Here is a 20546-nt window from a genome sequence, read left to right on the forward strand (position 1 = left end):
AATCCCTTCTTTTCCACTTTTCCCTCCCTTTCAGGTTTTTGGGCATACACACACATGTGATTGACATGCCAAGACCTGGGTCTGGGACCAGAACCATGAGGTCACTATGTGTGATCCAGCCCTCTTAACCACCATGCAACAGATTGGCCCAGAAGTTCTTTAAAAAATAAAAAAACATCAATTAAAGAATTAATATTGTTGATTAAAGAATTAACAGAAAACATTCTCTGCCATTGAGTTTCTAGATTGGGTATGAATCTAGTTGTGCTCTACTTTTTCCTTCTCTAGAAAAATCTTTCACTTTCTAAAATGGTATTTTAAAAGAAAAATTATAAAATATCTATTTAAAAATATTTATCTTCTACATTTACATTTCTCATCATAACTTTACGGTTCATAATGACTGTAATAACAAATGTTTAATCTCAGTATTAACTCGGACCCTTAATTTTATAAAGCTCAATAGAATGGCAGGTTTTAAGACATTCTTTGGACTTTAATGGTGTTTATGTCCTCTCTCCAAACTTCTCCCTGAGACATTTGTCCAATTTTTCATTGGTAAGACTAAGCCTACCCTTGGGTTGCCTATGATGTGGATATTTAACCCTAAAATCTAAAGACTTACTGAAGATTTCTATGTGATCTCCCTGCTATCTACCTGAGATATGTAAATTTCATTGAAATGTAACACAATAACTTTCCAACAGGAAACACAGAAAGATTTTAGTTTACTAAACTAAGTACACTCTGCAATGGTCTAGATATTCCAGCCTGGGGACATGCTTTCTCTAATATTTTTTGTTTTAAAATTAATTCCAAAGATTCACTTCAAGATCAGTGCTTTTTTGTGGATTTACCATTCTATTTTATTAATTTCAATACAAACTTTAAGAGAAGACATTGATGGAAAATATTGCTTAAATCTAAATGTAATCTTCCCTGGCTCTGTCTAAAAAGCCAGGGCTGGTGGCATGTCCCTCTAGTCCCAGCTACTTAGGAAACTGAAGTAGAAGAGTCACAACACAGTGAGACTGTCCAAAACACCATACACACACACACTCACACACACACACACACACACACACACACAAAAAAAAAATATTTTTTAAATATGTATGAGATTGCATTCTTTGCAAGAGAACGAAGACTAAAAATTAGAGTGTTTTAGATCGGAGTTTAGTAAGAAAAAGTTTATCTTACATATTTTAAAAGGAGGAAAAAATAAGTTGAAAAAGTTGAAACAGCCCATATATATGTATGATCTGCTGGACAGATTTTCCATACCACCAGTGACGCAGGAATGGGGAGGAGGTCAGGCTATGTGTGCGGGGTCACCTGACCTAGCACTCACAGTGGGACACAGGTTCTTGTCCTCAGCTCACAAAGAACGAGAGACATTGACGTAGGGATGGAGTTTATTAATATCAAAAAAGGAAGAACAGAGCTCTCAGACAGAGGGGGGCTCCCAAGTGGGTTGCCAAGAAGAAACTGAGGTGAGGGATTTTTATCAGGTGAGGGATTTTTATCAGAGGGGTTTTGTCCATGCTTTTTCCTGGATGGTGCATGTGTTTCTCTAATGGTGGGGATCATAAATTATTGCTAAATGGGTCCAATTATTTTTCCTAATTTTAGAGTGGGTATGAAGGTCACCTTCTTGGAATGTGGTGGGACAGGAAAATCGTTTAAGTCGGTTTTTAAGTCACTGCTACAAGCTGTCTCTGTGAATAAGCAGTTCAATGACAGCTATCTCTATCACAAAACTTAGAGCCATTTTAAAATTTTATATTGGGCCCATAACCTCACTATATTCTTAGAGTTCCTGTGTCCTACCTCATAGAGGTTTTTATAACGCTTTTTCAAAGAAGTAGTGGTTAATGATCACAAGAATTTTACGTTATTTAGGCTCATGGTGTGAGTATCCTTTGTCCTTAATCGTAGCCTGTATTTCCTAGTCTTTTATTATTATTATTATTATTATTTTAAATTTTATTAGGTAAGAGGTAAGATTGTCCTTTGGCCCCCAAGCATGGTTGTTTTAGGTGGGACCATTTTGGGGGCTATAATTTTCTATGCATTTAAGCTCACTGGCCTATAATTTCTATTAGGTCTAAGAATTTAACATTCCAAACTTAAGAGTTGTCCTTTCTTACGTCCTTGCCTCTTAAATGTCTTATTTGTATGCCTCAAAAGTACAGTATAGATATGGGCCAGGGAGATAGAGAGAAGGAAGGAAAGTTACTTTTCCATCAGGTTATAGTGGGCTGATGGGTTTTTGGTAGACTGCCTGGTTTGGGAGGTCTCCTGAGTCTTGGTCGGTAATCCATTTTGACTCCCCATTTTTCCTAACTGCCTAGCCTAAATAGCCTCTACCATCCAATGAGGATGATAGCAGCAACTTTGCTTTTAAAATGAACTCATTTGGAAAGTCTTAATGTTTTTCAAAAAATTAATCAAAAAAGTAAGTAAACCCAATGTCCCAGTATCACTTAAATCATTTTGTAAATATACACTTTAAGAAAACTCTGAGCCAAAATACTAAAATACATTATCTTATTGGGCCCAAAATTCCTTTGTTTAAATGCATCTTTTAATATATGAAAGCTAACAATATCCTACTTTACATGGAACTTTTAGTTGTTCTTAACTAGATTTGGTTGAAATTCATGGGAATACATATTACTAAAAACTAAAATTAAATGCATGTGCTTTTTCTAAAGCAAAGTCATCTATGAAACTCATAGGAGATAGTCAAATGTTACATGTAAATGTGCTTTAAGGAGCAGGGCACAAATTATGACTCTGCTGGAAAAAAAAGCCTATTATCTTATATCATGACAGTTGGAAATATACCAAATGATAAATTCATTATTATCACTAGGTCTTAAACCAGAGTAAATCTCTAATGTTGTGTAGTAAAACCATGCAAAAAAAAATCAACCGTGCTAGCTTTAGTATTATTTTTCTGATGAAGTATCTCGAATTGCATACCAATCATACTGTAAACTGCACTTAAAAGGTTAGTGATTATGGCTCCTCTGAGGACAACAGTAATGTATTACCACTATTTTCCATTTCAAAAAGAAATATAAATTGAAGGTCATGAACCAGATTTCCTTTCATTTTTTAGCAAAAATGGTATAGAATTTAATATGTCACAAAAAGACAGTAATAGTTTTATTTTCACTATAAAGTGGGAAATGTTCTCCTGTATTACATTCTAACAAGCTATAAATTTCTGAAGGTAAAAAGTAAGCAATCATCATAGCCGTGGTGTTGTACCGTGGGGAAGAGAAAAGGATTTGTAAACCCTAGAGGATGGTTCTGCCTACCAGAGACCACTGCTGTGTAGAGACACTCTGGGTGAAGCCATGTCACCATGTCTGACTAGGAGGCACAACCCTCAACTGAGGACTTGAGGGATAAGAAGGAAGGAGAATACATTAAAGTCAAAGTCATTGGACAGCATAACAGTGAGATTCACTTCAAAGTGAAAAATGACAACACATCTCAAGAAACTCAAAGAATCATGCTATCAAAGACAGGGCGTTCCAATGAATTTACACAGGTTTCTCTTTGAAGATCAGAGAATTTCTGATAACTAGTCCAAAAAAACTGAGAATGGAAGAGGATTATGTGATTGAAGTTTATCAGGAACAAACGGGAGATCATTCAATGATTTAGATTTTCTTTTACTTTTCCTTCAATCCATTTTTATTTTTAAAAATAGTCCTTGTGTAATGTGGTGTTCAAAATGAAGTTGAAAACTGGCTCTCCATCACTTTAAACATCTGATCATTTGAATTTTAGTTCTTATTATTCATTATCATTTGTTTTTATTGTGCTGATTTTTGCTGATCAAGTCTGAACTCCCTACATATTGCCACTCATTTTAAAAAATTACATATGTGCTTAAAGAGTCCACCTTTTTGGGACCAGCAGTTAGCATAATGGCTATGTCGCTGGACTCCCATGTAGTCGACCGCGGTTCACGTCCCAGACTCGGTGTCTTAAACTCACGCCGGGCGTGTGTGTGTGCGTGCGTGTCCAAGATCCTGAGAGAAGAATGGAGGAGAAGGGATTGCGGTGTGGCCATCCCCCCTGGGAGGTGATTTCTCGCTTTCTGTCTCTCTGTCTCTCTCTGTCTGTCTGGCGAGCGCACACGCCCTATAGCAAAAAAATCCTAAAAAAAAAAAAAAAAAGAAAAAAAAAAAAGAGTCCACCTTTTTCAGGACTCTGCATTTTCAAGCTTGTGGTGACAAATAAGAGGGACCGATGCAAGTGTTCATAGTGACTTTCAGACTGGCCCTAAAGTTTTAGGATGTGATTGCTTTACTTCTGGACTATGACTTTCAGTGGGAGATGGAAGTTTTTCAGAGAACTGAACTATGGAAAAATGACCTTTCCTTAACTCTAACCTATTTTAGATTCTGAGGATCTGGACCAAAAGAAGAGGATATTAGTTTAGAGTTGAGATGACAATAATGGTAGGAGTTCACTAACTCCAAAGGTAGTTTCACAGAATAGAATTCATTTTAAAAATTTAAAAATCTGGTCAGAATATCCCAGAAAAGTTCTGATTTTCATTAGTAACTAATAAAGTTATTCATGCAGAAGTATATACAAGAGTAGAGAATAGTGTTCTTTTACATTTTATTTGTACTTTTGGCCTAGGATATGGGTTTTAAATGGACATTATCTATGCCAGCTTCATTAAAATAAACAATATTTTTTTAAAAAGAAAAAGTAAACAATTGTATATCTCAGTCTGCCTGCCTTAAAGCAAGTAAATATCTACATATCTGTACTGATTATAGGACTGTTCTCCTTTATGATCTGTAGAGGGGTCTGGAGATCAAACCCTCTTGCCATTTTGCCTTCTATGGCTATATAAAAAAACAAAAATTTAGTGGCTTAAAACAATATTTTATTTGTTCCCAATTCTGCAACTTGGTCAGGAAAGACTGTAAGCAGCTAATCTCTCTTTTGTCAGCTAGTACAAACTGGCCTGACTTGATTAATTTCTGTATCAACTCCAAGATGGCTACACTGACATGGTGGTCAAGTTGATACTGACTGTTGAATGCTCAGCTCAAGTTGTTGTCTACAGTGTGAGTTTTCCTTTCTAAAAACTCATGTGGCTAGACTAAACTACTCTTAGAATTCTGGTGTCAGGGTAATCAAGCTTGTATGATGGTACACTGCTCCAAAAGTGCAAAAGCAAATGTTAATAACCCTTCTTGGGCTGGCCCTGTAGCCTATAAACTAATGGAATCAGATCCCATATGGCCAACTGTGATTCAAATCCTGACCCTGTCACTTGATAAACATGCTAGGGTTTGTATATATGTGTGTCCAGAATTCCAATAGGATGGAAAAAGTGAGGAAAAGGCATTGAAGTGTAGCCATACCCCACTGGAAGTTTGCTTGCTCCATCTGACTCTTTTTCTTTTCTTTTCTTTTCTTTTTTTTTTTTTTTTTGAGAAATTTTTGATATAGGGCATGTGCACTCACTGAGAGACAGAGCGATAGAATGTGAAAAATCATACCCCAGGGAGGATGGCTATGCTGCAATCCCTTCTCCATTCTCCTCTCAGGATCTTGGGCACACATGCACACACACCTGTCATGAGTTTGGGGTCCAGAACTTGAATCACGGTTGGCTATGTGGGAGTCCAGCACCTTAACCACTATGCCACCTGCTGGCCCCTTCCTCTCTCACTCTTTCTCACTTTCTCTCTGGTGAGTACACATGCTCTGTGTAATTTTAAAAAGAATGCAAGAGAAAGGGAGGGAGAGAAAGAAAGAAGAATAATCCTTCTTAAGAAAAATTAATTCCAGGGACCAGCAGTTAGCGTAATGGCTATGTCGCTGGACTCCCGTGTAGTCGACCGCGGTTCGTGTCCCGGACCCGGTAGCTTAAAACTCACGCCGCGTGCGTGTGCACGTGTGCATGCATGCCCAAGGTCCCGAGAAGAGAATGGAGGAGAAGGGATTGCGGCGTGGCCATCCCCCCTGGGGGGTGATTTCTCGCTTTCTGTCTCTTTGTCTCTGTCTGTCTGTCTGGCGAGCACACATACCCTATAGCAAAAACCTACAAAAAAAAAAAAAAAGAAAAGAAAAATTAATCCCAGAAATCTCCCAATTAATTAAATCTTCCACCATTCATTTGTATTATTTAGGTAATAGGCTCAGATTGAAAGGAGATGACTATACAAGGGTGTAAATACAGGAAAGCATCGTAACAGATTACCATATACCTCAGCACTATACACATAGATGCATGAATGAGTTATAGAGCATCTGAAGTATCTCAGTTCAAATTTTTATTACCTTGATTAAGTTTTCCTACTGATTTACTAAAATGTTCTTTTAGTTTAAGTATATTTTTTCTAAATTGAAATTACTATAGCTAATAGCTGATACATAGTCAACATCATCTTCATAAAGCATGCTTTTACTTAAAGGCAAATGTTATATTAGAAAATCACTTTCTTGGGACCAATAGTTGGCATATTGGTTACGTCGCTGGGCTCCCACGTAGTTAGCTGGGGTTTGAGTCTCAGACCCAGTGGCTTTAAAACTCACACCAAGTGCATGTGTGTGCATGCTCAAATTCCCTAGAGGAGAATAGAGAAGGGATTGTAGCTTGACCACCCCCCTGGAGTATGATTTCTCACTTTCTGTCACTTTTTCTCTCTGGCAGGCAGGCACATTTGCCCTATAGCAAGAATCTCTCTTAGAAAAGAAAAAAAAAGTCACTTTCTTTATATCTGAAATCAAACAAACTGGTTTTACTGCCATTTGGGAAGTAAGGAAGACAACTATTTGGCCAGGAAAGTTAATGACTTATCCTTAGGAAGTAAAATAATTTTTTTGTTTGTTTTGTTTTACTTTCTAAATCAAATGCAAACGCTTAATGTTTTCAGGGTGCTGGTTCATAAAATAGTGATGGCACAGGAACAATTTCATCCTCTAGTATTATGAATAGGCCCACAATGCAGTGAGTTAAGATTCTTAAATTTAATTCCTAGTTCTGCCGCAATCAAATGGTATATCTAAAGCTACTCACTTCACCTCTTCAATGCTGCAGTTCTCAACTGTAAAGTGAAAGGGCTATACTGAACATTTCTAAAATAATCTTCAGCTACAAAGCTCCAGGTTCCTTTCAATAAATACAAAATCTTTGAACAGGCAAAACAGTAACTACATGTCATATTGGCAGATGTGCATCTTTGAACATGTTTTTACCTTATATGTGGAATCATTCTGGTAAAAAGTTCTGTGCCACTTTAGGTAATCATGATTTATTTCTCCAGGAAGAAATAAAAAGATAATTTGTATTTTATAAGTGTACTTCCTTACAGGTAAGCTATTCTTTATTGTTATAAAAACTAATTCCATTTATAAATAAATTTTCAAATAAGGTAATGGAGTTTTAAAGTAGAAAACAAATTTATGGAATTATAACTCATGGTTTTGGATAATCAAAATCAGAATATCCTAATTTCCTGATTTCTATGCTTGTCTCACCATAAATATGTCAAAAGATCTCCAAACTGTATGTCTTACAGTACTTAAGTGGTCTTGGACAAAACATAGAGTTAGGCAGTAGAAAGCAAAATTCTTAGCCAATAGTCCGGTGGTATGTTAGTGTTAGCTTGCACCAGTTTGTAAAAGCTGATTATATTGATCTCTTTCTAATTTGCATTCAATGAGGTCACATTGGTAAGTGAAGTTAGCCATCAGAGGAATATTTACACTAAGACTTTTTTCTTGTTTCCTACGTGTTTATTTAGAGAATCAGTGGTTAATCATTTACATTAACCCCACTATTTCTAGATCAGTGTATCTAAAAGAGCTAATGTTTAGAAGTAAGAAACCCAGACATATGAAAAGAACGATAATAGACAAGTAGAGCCAGTATTTAATCTGAGACTTGAATGACAATTTGGAGTCAGCCATATAATCTAGCAGAAGAGTACTTCTGATAATGGATTAAGATGTGGAAAAAACCATAAACCAGGAACAATCCTGACATGTTTGAAAAACATAAAAGTGGACAGTAGGAATGGAATATGATTATCAAGGGGATAGTACAAGGAGAGTTTGGATATATAGTCAGGAACCAGATCATGAAGGGATTTGTAGGGCATGGTAAGGGTTTTAGACTTTCAGAATAATATAGTAGGAGGACTTGAAGAACTTTAAGCCGAGACGTGAGATAAACATATTTATGAAGAACATTCTGAGGGCCAGCCCCATAGCACAGTGGTTAAGTGTTTTGCATACAAAACTGGATCCCATATGGCCAACTACAGTTGAATAACAGCCACAATGGCTTGAAAGCAAGGCCTGAGGATTGAGCCTGTGTGCCCAAAATCCTGATGGGTTATATAAAAGGAGGAAAAGAGATTGTGACATGACTACACACCACTTGGGGGATGCTTTCTCTCTTTCTCTCAGTTTTTGGCAATTAAAAAAATTAAAAGAATGATTGAATGAATAATCTGATTCCTTTGGTTCAAAGGAGCTGAGATTAGAAATGAGAAGAATGAATAAGAAGAAAGCACACCATTTATAAAATGAGGGAGGGGAAAATGTTAAAGATACACATAGACGGTTCTATTTTGAATGTCTACATCTAAGGTGTCTATTATATATGTAAGAAAAAATGTGAAGTATTACTTGAACATAAGACTATTGTGGTTTATAGGAAAGTTTAAGGCTGTTGATATAATTTTGAGAATTATAGATATAAACATGACATGTATAGACACAGGCTATTGTAATTACCTCATGTTAAAGCAAGAGAGAGAAGATTCAGAGTAGATCCTTAGATCACTCTAAAATCTAGAAGTGAAGGGGTGACTGAGAAGCCCATAAAGGTAAAGAAGATAGAAGAACAGAGAGAAAAGAAAATTAGAAGAGTTGGTGCCACTGAACCAAAGAGGAACAAGAGTTTAAACAAGAGAGATATAACCAATATCTCTTAATGCTGCTGAGAATTCATGTGTATGAGACTGGAGAAGTATAGATTCTGGGCTGCAGACAGTAGATAAATGGCAAAAGGAATTGAGAACATGGACGCAGGCTGAGGAGTCAATTCATTGTATCTATGTTCTGTGAACAGGAGCAGAGAAATGGAACATGTGGGATCAAGGAAGATATTGTAGAGGATAATACAAAGCGAAATGGAGAAACAACATATAGGGTGAATTCCCCATTTATTTTTCCATTCTCTCATGGTTTTGCTAGATATTGGGCCTAGGTACAGAACTTAAAACAACATCTGTTTATTATATTGTAATTGAATACAGATAAGAAATTCAGAAATGGTGTGACTAGATTCTTTGCCCTGGGCTAAAATCAAAGTGTCAACCAGCCTAAGCTCTTATCTGGAAGCTTTGGATAGAATCCAGTTCTAATTAAAGTAATTGCAGAATCCATTTCCTTCCAGTCTGGTTATAGGAATAGCATCCCTATTTCCTCACTGGCTATTGACCAGTATCATTCTATTTCTATAGGCTGCTGCTTGCTTGCCTCATGGCTGCTCCACTTTCAAAGCCAGCCACAGCTCATTGAATCCTCTTTGTGCTTCAAATCTTACCTCTTCTGTGTCTCTGTCTTCCTTGTTTGCTTTTAAAGATTCATTGTACTACATAGACTTGTTTAAAGAACTCAGTATAGTGTTGGTATTTTAAGGTTAATTAACCTTAAACTAAGGTAGAAGACTTACATTTCAGTTTTAAGAGATTAGAACAAGACATTTAGAATTCAGTTTACCACACTTCACAAAAAAAAATTTTTTTTGGAGAGGTTTTTTGTTTTTTTGTTTTGTTTTTGCTATAGGGCGTGTGCGCTCGCCAGACAGATAGAGACATAGAGACAGAAAGCGAGAAATCACCCCCCAGGGGGGATGGTCACGCCACAATCCCTTCTCCTCCATTCTCCTCTTGGGATCTTGGGCACACAGGCACACACACCCGGTGTGAGTTCTAAGCCACCGGGTCCGGGACGCGAACTGCGGTTGACTACGTGGGAGTCCAGTGACATAGCCATTATGCTAACTGCTGGTTCCCTTCACGAAATTATTAAGAGATGATTCTTCTATTCTCTGAAATGGATTGTTTAAGGCTATAATGAACTGTTTCTTGAATGCTTGATATACTTCACCAGTCATGAACTCCTGACCTGGTGCTTTCATCATGAGAATATTTAAAACTATTAGTTAGTAATAGAATTTATCAGATGTCGTAATTTTTCTTGAATAATTTTGGGAATTTCTGTCCATCTAGGAATTTATGCATCATTTTTAATTGTTTTATTTGCATAAGTATTTATTATATTGTAATAAAATAAAATGGAAATATATTATTGAATTATCTTTCAATCTCTACTGTTAACTTTATTCATTATTAATATATCATATAACATAGTATTTTTCCAATCCATTTAGCAAATGTTTATCAAATTTATTAATCATTTTGAAGCATAAACCTATAGGCTTTTTTACTTATTTTTTTAATCTTCATTTTAGAAATAATTACTATTTTTATTTCTACAACTTTTTTCCTCTACTTCCATTGGGTTATTCTGCTAATGTTAAAGTTTATTTTTTTCCTAAGAGAGAAACAAAGTCACCTTCAACAGTGTCTTTGTCCCGTGACCCTCTCCCTACTAGCTCTATAGCCAATGAGGGTCACATAAACTAAACTGGCCACAGCTGGATGCCTGCTATTATTTCTCAAGTTAGATTTTTTTTAATTGTTGGCCTCTTTAAAACAAAATTACATCTTCCTGATGTACATTTTCTAGATTTTTAATACTGTAATTGAAATATAGAAGAGTTCAATTTTTCTTTCTGCAAAACTATACTTACCTGTTTCTTAAATTTTTATTAAAATCTTCAGTTATTAGTGAATTTCTCAATTTTCCCTGTAGTATTCTTAATATAATTTAAATATTCTAAAATAATTTTATAATACATAAAATAATGTATTTTCTTGCTCAACTAAATTCTAGTAACAAATAATTTTACTTTCTTTTGTTATCACTAACACACACACCCGGTGTGAGTTCTAAGCCACCGGGTCCGGGACGCGAACTGCGGTTGACTACGTAGGAGTCCAGTGACATAGCCATTATGCTAACTGCTGGTTCCCTTCACGAAATTATTAAGAGATGATTCTTCTATTCTCTGAAATGGATTGTTTAAGGCTATAATGAACTGTTTCTTGAATGCTTGATATACTTCACCAGTCATGAACTCCTGACCTGGTGCTTTCATCATGAGAATATTTAAAACTATTAGTTAGTAATAGAATTTATCAGATGTCGTAATTTTTCTTGAATAATTTTGGGAATTTCTGTCCATCTAGGAATTTATGCATCATTTTTAATTGTTTTATTTGCATAAGTATTTATTATATTGTAATAAAATAAAATGGAAATATATTATTGAATTATCTTTCAATCTCTACTGTTAACTTTATTCATTATTAATATATCATATAACATAGTATTTTTCCAATCCATTTAGCAAATGTTTATCAAATTTATTAATCATTTTGAAGCATAAACCTATAGGCTTTTTTACTTATTTTTTTAATCTTCATTTTAGAAATAATTACTATTTTTATTTCTACAACTTTTTTCCTCTACTTCCATTGGGTTATTCTGCTAATGTTAAAGTTTATTTTTTTCCTAAGAGAGAAACAAAGTCACCTTCAACAGTGTCTTTGTCCCGTGACCCTCTCCCTACTAGCTCTATAGCCAATGAGGATCACATAAACTAAACTGGCCACAGCTGGATGCCTGCTATTATTTCTCAAGTTAGATTTTTTTTAATTGTTGGCCTCTTTAAAACAAAATTACATCTTCCTGATGTACATTTTCTAGATTTTTAATACTGTAATTGAAATATAGAAGAGTTCAATTTTTCTTTCTGCAAAACTATACTTACCTGTTTCTTAAATTTTTATTAAAATCTTCAGTTATTAGTGAATTTCTCAATTTTCCCTGTAGTATTCTTAATATAATTTAAATATTCTAAAATAATTTTATAATACATAAAATAATGTATTTTCTTGCTCAACTAAATTCTAGTAACAAATAATTTTACTTTCTTTTGTTATCACTAAAATGATTACTTTATTTAATAAAATTGGAGCCTGGGGTTCTTCTAGAATTTTTTTTTAAACGTCATCTTACCTTTTGCTCCCTTTTGTTTTAATCAGCATCTTGCAAATTCCATAAGGATGCTTTTCTTAAAATCCTCTATGCAAAGGTTCTCGAAAAAGTTTATGAAAACTTGGTAACCAGCAGTTAGTGTAATGGCTATGTTGCTGGACTCCCACGTAGTGGACCGCGGTTCGCGTCCCAGACCCGGTGGCTTAAAACTCATGCCGGGCGTGTGTGCGTGCGTGCCCAAGATCCAGAGAGGAGAAAGGAGGAGAAGGGATTGCGGTGTGACCATCCCCTCTGGGGGTGATTTCTCGCTTTCTGTCTCTATGTCTCTGTCTGTGTGGCGAGCGCACATGCCCTATAGCGAGAACCTCTCCAAAAAAAAAAAAAGTTTATGAAAACTATGAATGGATTTAAACATTTCTTTGAATCAAAGTACATTTTTAGTTTTTTTCTCCCTTAATTTTGCTAGAGGGTACGTGAGCTTGCTGGAGTGAGGCAGGAAGAGAAAGTGCAAGAGAGAGAGAATACAAGAAAGCATCCCCATGGGGGATACCATAGTTCCCTCTCCTCCATCTGTCCTCTTTTCTGGATTTTGGGCACACACACACATGTCCAATATGTATTCCAAGCTGCCAGGTCTGAGACTCAGACTACATAGCTAACTAGGTGGAATCTAATCCCCTAACCATCAGGCCATAAGCTGCCCCTAGAGTTTAATTCCATTTTTCCATGAGTATTTTGAAGTACCCTCATAAAAACTCAGTTATTAGTCAGTAAGAGTTTAGATGATTTGTACTGATAATGATTGCTTATGGAATTAGAAAAGTATCTACCGTATTAGTTTTAGTTTTGCTTTCCCCTTCTTTCTCTGGTTTTTCTCTTTGTTTATTTTCTATTAGAAATTTTCCCTTTATTCTTTTTCTGCTATTTTGGAAAGTGTATAATCAATTTATCTCTGTCTAGTGGTTATACTGGAAACTTCAGCATGAATATAAAGGGTATTCATGAAATTAATGCAAAATGTGTCTTACTGAAAAGCTATACATGGATTTTAAAAATTTTTAGCCAAAATAAACTTGTACTTTGATTCTGTTTTTCAAAACATTTTTTAAAAATTTTGCCAGAGGGTGAATGCACTCACATGGGAGAAAGAGAGAAGAGAACCCCCCCACCACCACCCCGATGTGGAATGGTCCCTCTGCAGCCCTTTCTCATTTATCCCTACCTCCTTTAGGAATTTTGGCACACATGTACATGTGCCTGGTGTGTTTTGCAAGACCCCAGATCCGTGATTCGAATTGCACAGTCAGCCATGTGAAATCCAGCTGCCTTAGTCACAATACTACAAATTGGCCCTTGCACAAACTGTTTTAAATCTCTTCATATGTAACAGCAAAGACTTACCTTAGTCAGTAATTTTACACTTGTAGATATGTTCTTTCCTTCATCACTACTGCAGACACACTTTAAAAGTGATTGTTAGGTCACCTGGAGTGCAATCCAGATTCCACGTGGTGAACTTTGGTTGGTTGTATGAATTTACGCTGATAAGTATTTTTTGTTTTAATGCAATAGAGTTTTAGTTATATTAATAACAAATATGCATATAATTCCTCCCCATCCTTACTTTTTTCCTATCTTGATAAAATCCTATTCATCCTTCAAAATCCAGCTATTACCTCCCATACTTAGCAACCAAGATATTATTTTTCCATATTTCATAACCATTTATTCATGACTCTTAACATTTATTATAAATCTGTGCAGATTTTCACATTCCATTTTTATTTATTTTCATTACAAAAAGAATATTGACTTGCTTTCTCAAAAATTTCAAATACCACTAAAAAAAACTTTCAGAATTACTTCTGTATTGATGCTATGTTTTATAAAGTCCCATACTCAGCAACTATCTCATTGAAAAAATAATTTCTTAAAAAGCAAGAAAAATGCAGCAGTCTTTACCAAGGCTTTTTATCAAGGTACTTCAACAGTTTATCTAACATATTATGTAGAGATGTAGGTTAATCTTTTATTTATGTCTGTATCTCTTTTATACTATGCATAACAGATAATAGTTGTTCAGTAAGCATTAGATATTACTCTTAAATCACAGGAGTTGTTTTTTGTTTGTTTTTTTGTTTGTTTGTTTTTTGGGTTTTTTCCCCTTTAGTTTTAACAGAGTGGAAATTTTAAAACTAAAAAAAAAAAAAAAAAAAAAAAAAGTAGGGACAGCAGGTGGCGTGGTAGTTAAGGTGCTAGACTCCTGCATGGATGACCTTGGCTTGGGTCCTGGACCTAGCAGCTTGAAAATCACAATGAGTGCATGTACATGTTTGCCACAATCCCAGGAGGATAAGATATTGCAGCATGGCCACCACACCCACCCCCTATTTCAGGGGTGATTTCTCACTTTCCCTCTCATTATCTCTCTCTGTCTCTCTCCAGTGAGCACACATGCCCTATGTCAAAAACCTTAAAAAAAAAAAAAAAGAAAAAAGTGGTCATATTTGGTCCAGCAGATGGCATGGTGGTAAAGGTCCTGGGCTCCCACATGTATGACCATGAGTCCCAGACCAGACCCAGTGGCTTGAAAATCACACCAGATGGGACCAGCAGTTAGCGTAACGGCTATGTCACTTGACTCCCACATAGTCTACCGTGGTTCGCATCCCGGACCCGGTGGCTTAAACTCACGCCGGGCGCATGTGCGTGCATGCCCAAGATCCCAAGAGGAGAATGGAGGAGAAGAGATTGCGGCGTGACCATCCCCCCTGGGGGGTGATTTCTCGCTTTCTATCCTCTCTTTCGAGCGGGCCCCGGCGCCCTAAGAAAAAAAAAAAAAAAAAAAAAAAAAATCACACCAGATGTGTTTGTCCAGAATTCCAAGAGGTGAATGGAGGAGAAGGGATTATGTGTGGTCATCTTCCCTGGGGGGTGATTTCTCACTTTCTTCTCCCTATCTCTCTAGTGAGCACATGCACCCTTTGGTAAAAACCTTTAAAAAACAAAAATGTAATATTCAGTTGCCTATGTTCCAGGTGAGTTAATTATTTAGATAGTAGGAATAAGCATTATGACATTAAAATACACATGCCACCTAGAAAACTGAAGTTATCGTTATTGTCTGATGGTAGATGTCTTTACATGAACTCAAGTCTACAGAAAAACTCAGATTTTATAGATATTTTGATAGTGTTTGGACATTGTTTTATGAATCACAATGACTGAAAAAATATTAATAGATGTTTAGTTTCAGCAGTAAATAAATTTGGAGAAAAAAACAAGGTCTTGTAGAAAATTTGTTTTGTCATTTTAAAACTGCCGAGAGGAAGGCAAACTATTTGTCTCTTCTAAACAATGCCAGTTATTGCTTTGCAAACAGAAATGACAAAATACTCAGGCAACAATTGGAGCTGGATTAATTGCTGGACAATTGCCATCCCTGCTTTATAATCTTTACTCTTCCAGCCATTCTGACTGAATGCTTATTCTCAAATAGTTTCTGATAATCCATCCTGTGAAAGCACAATAGGTCACTGAGTTTTAAATCCTTATTAAGTCCTTAATTTCTATGACTTTGTTAGGAGTTAGTCTTGCATGAATTTTCACAGAATGCATTAGAATATGTTAACAGAAGCCTCTCTAGAATTGATGAGATCATTACTAAATATCAAACAGACATGAACTTAAGTGGACCAGCAGTGAATGTATGGAAAGAGATTATGATGAAGTAAATCAGAAGTTGGATTTTATTTATTTATTTATTTTTAGAGAGATTTTTGCTATAGGGCACATGAGCTTGCCAGAGAGACAGAGAAAGACGGAGACAGAAAGTGAGAGATCATCTCCCAGAGGGGACTGCCACGCTGCAATCCCTTCTCCTTTATTCTCCTCTTAAAATTTTGGACACCATGCACATGCACCCAGCATGAGTTATAACTCTTTGGGTCCAAGACTTGAACTGTAGTTGACTATGTGGGAGTCCAGTGACTCAACCATTACACCACCTGCTGGTCCCTGGACATTATTATTGTACTAAAAATATTTATTAAAAAATGTTTCCAAGTCACTGTCCATCTTTCTTCCCAAAGAGCTCCATCTGTCATTCCTCATCCAGGGAGCTCTTTGTATAGTATCAGATAAAATTGTCCCTGGGTTATTCAGAGTGGGCTTTATTGTTTGATATGTAAGCATACCCTTATATCCATGTCTAGGAAAGCCAGGATAAATGAAATAGTTCATGATATTTCTTAAAGACATGTGAACAAATTTGGATCAAGGATAGGTAAAATATAATTGAGAAAGGCTGCTAAGAAAATGTTTCTTTTCTCTTGAGAGATAATTACCAAATGAGGTAACATCTTCTTTCCTTGTCCTGTGTACATCGTAAACTGCCTGAGGCCCAGAACTCAGCAATGTAGAAAAGCAATATGAATTATAGTTTTAAAAAAATTACTCTGACTACTTTGTGGAGAAGAAATTTAGGGAAGCAAGACAGACAGGAGAGCCACCTAGGAGGTACCACAAAAGTTCAGATGCAGGATGACAATTTAGATTTAAATGACAGAGATTGAGAAGAAAAACACAAATCCATTCAAGATATTTTGGAGTTGAAAATTTAGAATTTTCAGGGAAATTTAGAATGGCTACGTTGCTGGACTTCCATGTAGTCAACTGTGGTTTGAGTCCCGGACCTGGTGTCTTAAACTTATGCCAGGCGTGTGTGCATGCATGCCTAAGATCCCAAGAGGAGAATGGAGGAGAAGGAAGTGTGGTGTGGCCATCCCCCCTGGGGATGATTTCTCATTTTCTATCTCTCTGTCTCTATCTTTCTGGTTAGTGAACGCGCCCTATAGCAAAATCCTTTCCAAAGATAAAAAAAAAGAAAATTTAGAATTTGTAGTGGACTAGGCTAGAGTATAAGAGAAAGGGAAGAATTAAGTTTGGATTTGAAAGGAATAGGTAACAATACATTTGCTATACTTGAGATGTCAAACTCCAGAAAAAGAACAAAAAACAACTGATGACATTTTTATTGCACTCTTGTTAAATTTTTTAAAAGAATTATGTATTTATTTAATTCAATTTGTTATTATTTTGACCAGACAGAGACAGAGAGAGAGGGAGAAAGGGAAAGCGAGAAAGTGAGCTGCTAGGTCTGGTACTTGAACCGCAGTTGGCCATGTGGAAATCCAGCACCTTCAACCACCACACCACCTGCTGGTCACGCACTCTTGTTAAATTTACAGACACTCCTCATGACCAATTTCCCTTCCTGCTACTCGGTTGTCAATTTCCGTTCCTGCTACTAGGTTGTTAAGCGAATTGGTTGATAATAGAGGCAGATGTCTTATGATGAGTTGTGGTGCCATAGAATATATATTTTTCTATAGATATCACACAACATCACACTAGCATAATGTAATTCTATACATACAAAAAGCATACAGTAGATAAGCATCAGAAAGTGACAAGACAGGGACCAGCAGTTAGCGTAATGGCTATGTCACTGGACTCCCACGTAATCGACCGCGGTTCGAGTCCCAGACCCGGTGGCTTAAACTCACGCCGGGCGCGTGTGCGTGCATGCCCAAGATCCCGAGAGGAGAATGGAGGAGAAGGGATTGCGGCGTGGCCATCCCCCCGGGGGGTGATTTCCTGCTTTCTGTCTCTCTATCTCTCTCTGTCTGTCTGGCGAGCACACGCGCCCTATAGCAAAAATCTCTCAAAAAAAAAGAAAAAGGAAGTGACAAGACACACCACGACCAATAATATAAATTCAACATAATCATTTTCAGTTATTCTGAATACTACTATAGCTGCATAATAACATAGAAATTTATAAACAAAATATATAGTCTTATGTGTATGAATGCCTCATGAAGTGAATACCAACTGACTGTAGGAATGAGAGAGGGGATTTCCAAGACTCAGACTGAGAAAGTTGATTCCTTGTCCTAGACAACCAATGGGAAATCAGAGCTGCCATTAAATAGGTAAGTTTTTAAATGAGGACTAGCTGTGTGTAAGAGAGAATTGATCATTTCATGATGCTGAGTTTTTTTTTTCAAGAATGTAGTCTGTCTTTCAACTCATCAAGTCTACTTCGGTGTTTTTCAGAAATGTTCTAACTTAATCTCCATGTATTGGGTCATCAGAAAAGTCATGATGCATTTTTTCATAGAAAAATGTAGAAAAATACATTGTGACTTTTTCAACAATCCAATAGATGTTAATATTTTGTTACATTTCACAAAGGGACAATTGTATGTAGTTTTACTAAATCAGTGCTTAATACCAAAATTTTATAGAGAATCTCTTCAGTCAGATCCCAGTTGTATAAATTCATCTTGTAGGAGATTGCTCAAGAAATGTTCATGAACTTGAATTTTTGCATGCTTAAAATTATTTCCTAGTAACCTCGAAAGTGAAAGAAACTCAATAAAAAATTATTGCCTCAAGCACGCTTCTTTTGTATATCTGGTAGATACTGTGTCATTATCATCTCATATTTATAAGTTACTCTCAAGTAGTTTTGCCAATGCATCATTTTTTATTGGAGGCCTATAGTTTCTGTTATCTTTTTTTTTTTTTTTTGAGATGTTTTTGCTATAGGGCATGTGCACTCGTCAGGAAGACAGAGAGAGACAGAGTAACAGAAAGCGAGAAATACCACCCTGGGGGGATAGCCATGCTGCAATCCCTTCTCCTCCATTCTCCTCTAGGGATCTTGGGCACATACACACACGCGCCCAGTGTGAGTTTAAGCCACCGAGTCCAGGACTCGAACCGTAGTCGACTACATGGGAGTCCAGCGACATAGCCATTACACTAACTGCTGGTCCCTTTGTTTTCTTTAAAATCTTATAATCTTACTAACATAGTGTTAAATGTGTAGCATCTTAGGCCAGTTTTCCCTAGTACAACATGAACCTTTTTTTTTTTTTTTTTAGGTCTTTGCTGTAGGATATGTGCACTGGCCAGGGAAGAGAGAGAGAGACACACACATACAGAGAGAAGGAAAGTAAAGGAAAGTGAGAAATAACCCCCCTGGGAGGACAGCTATGCTGCAATCCCTTCTCTACCATTTTCCTCTCAGGGTTTTGGACACATACACACTTGGTGTGACTTTCAAACCACCAGATCCAAGACTTGAACTAACATGGTCAGCCATGTGGGAATCCAGTGTATTAATCACACCACTTGCTGGCCCCATTGTGTACCCTTTTTATATGCAGATTCAGATGTGTTTAAAGTTAGAGTTTCTTATGTTTTAATTTTTAAAACTATATTTTATCTTTTTATTATGTTTTGTTCTTCATTTCCTCTTTAGGTACTCTTGTTATATGTAAATTAGAGTTTCTTTGCCAGTTATGTACATTGTCTTGTTGCCTTCTCTCTCTTTCTTCCTAAATCTATTATCTGCTCATTTTTTATTTCCTCCCTCTTGATTAAATTTAGTATACTTTAAGTAGTTTCTATGATCTTTTAGGGCACCTTATAGTTTAATATAAATTTATAAGTTAATTTGAATTGTTTTATTCCTCAAGTTTTGCCACTTCCATTTATCAGTTTCTACTACCTTTCTCTCATTAACTGTCTTTTTTAAAAGTTGGATATTTCTATTTTTAATTATCCTTTATATCTATAATTTCTTGTTTTGTTATTTTTAAATCCTAGCAGGAATCCCTCTTCATTTTCTTTTTTTGCTTATTTGTTTCATATGCATTTTAGTTAATCCTTATTTTTAGTTTTCTTCAAAAAGGATGCCATGACTTTTTTTTTAAGTGTTACATATTCTTTATTTGATAGTATACATAAACCACATTAAAATGTCTTTTATTTATTTCTCTTTTTTTGGAGAGGTTTTTGCCATAGGGCGCGTGCGCTGGCCAGAAAGACCGAGAAAGACAGAGAGACAGAAAGTGAGAAATCACCCCACAGGGGGGATGGCCACATCACAATCCCTTGTCCTCCATTCTCTCAGGATCTTGGGCATGCACACACACGTACCAGGCATGAGTTTAAACCACCAGGTCCGGGACTCGAACCATGGTCGACTACATGGGAGTCCAGCAACATAGCCATTATGCTAACTGCTGGTCCCTAGAATGTCTTTCAATAAGTAAAAGGCAGTGTTTTTGATACAGGGAATTCTAATTAGATTGGTAGAGTTATGACCAAATATATAAAGTAGACATCACTACCTTATCTTCAGCTTTTGCTTTAACAGATTAATAAACACAAATTAAAACACAGGTGAGCCTGCTTTGTTTTGAGAAGTAAAGGGATTTCATCAGCATTTATGTATTCCTATAACCAGTTACATATAAGCCTAAATAAAAGCCGTCTCCATT

At 36.2% G+C, this 20546-nt stretch overlaps 1 pseudogene; it reads left to right on the plus strand.

The window, feature by feature from the left end:
- Window positions 1-3376: 3376 nt before the first annotated feature.
- Window positions 3377-3681, plus strand: LOC106735470 (small ubiquitin-related modifier 1 pseudogene; annotated as a pseudogene).
- Window positions 3682-20546: the final 16865 nt, after the last annotated feature.

This window comes from Tupaia chinensis, unplaced genomic scaffold, assembly GCF_000334495.1.
Source record: "Tupaia chinensis unplaced genomic scaffold, TupChi_1.0 Scaffold000406_1, whole genome shotgun sequence".
NCBI lineage: Eukaryota > Metazoa > Chordata > Mammalia > Scandentia > Tupaiidae > Tupaia > Tupaia belangeri.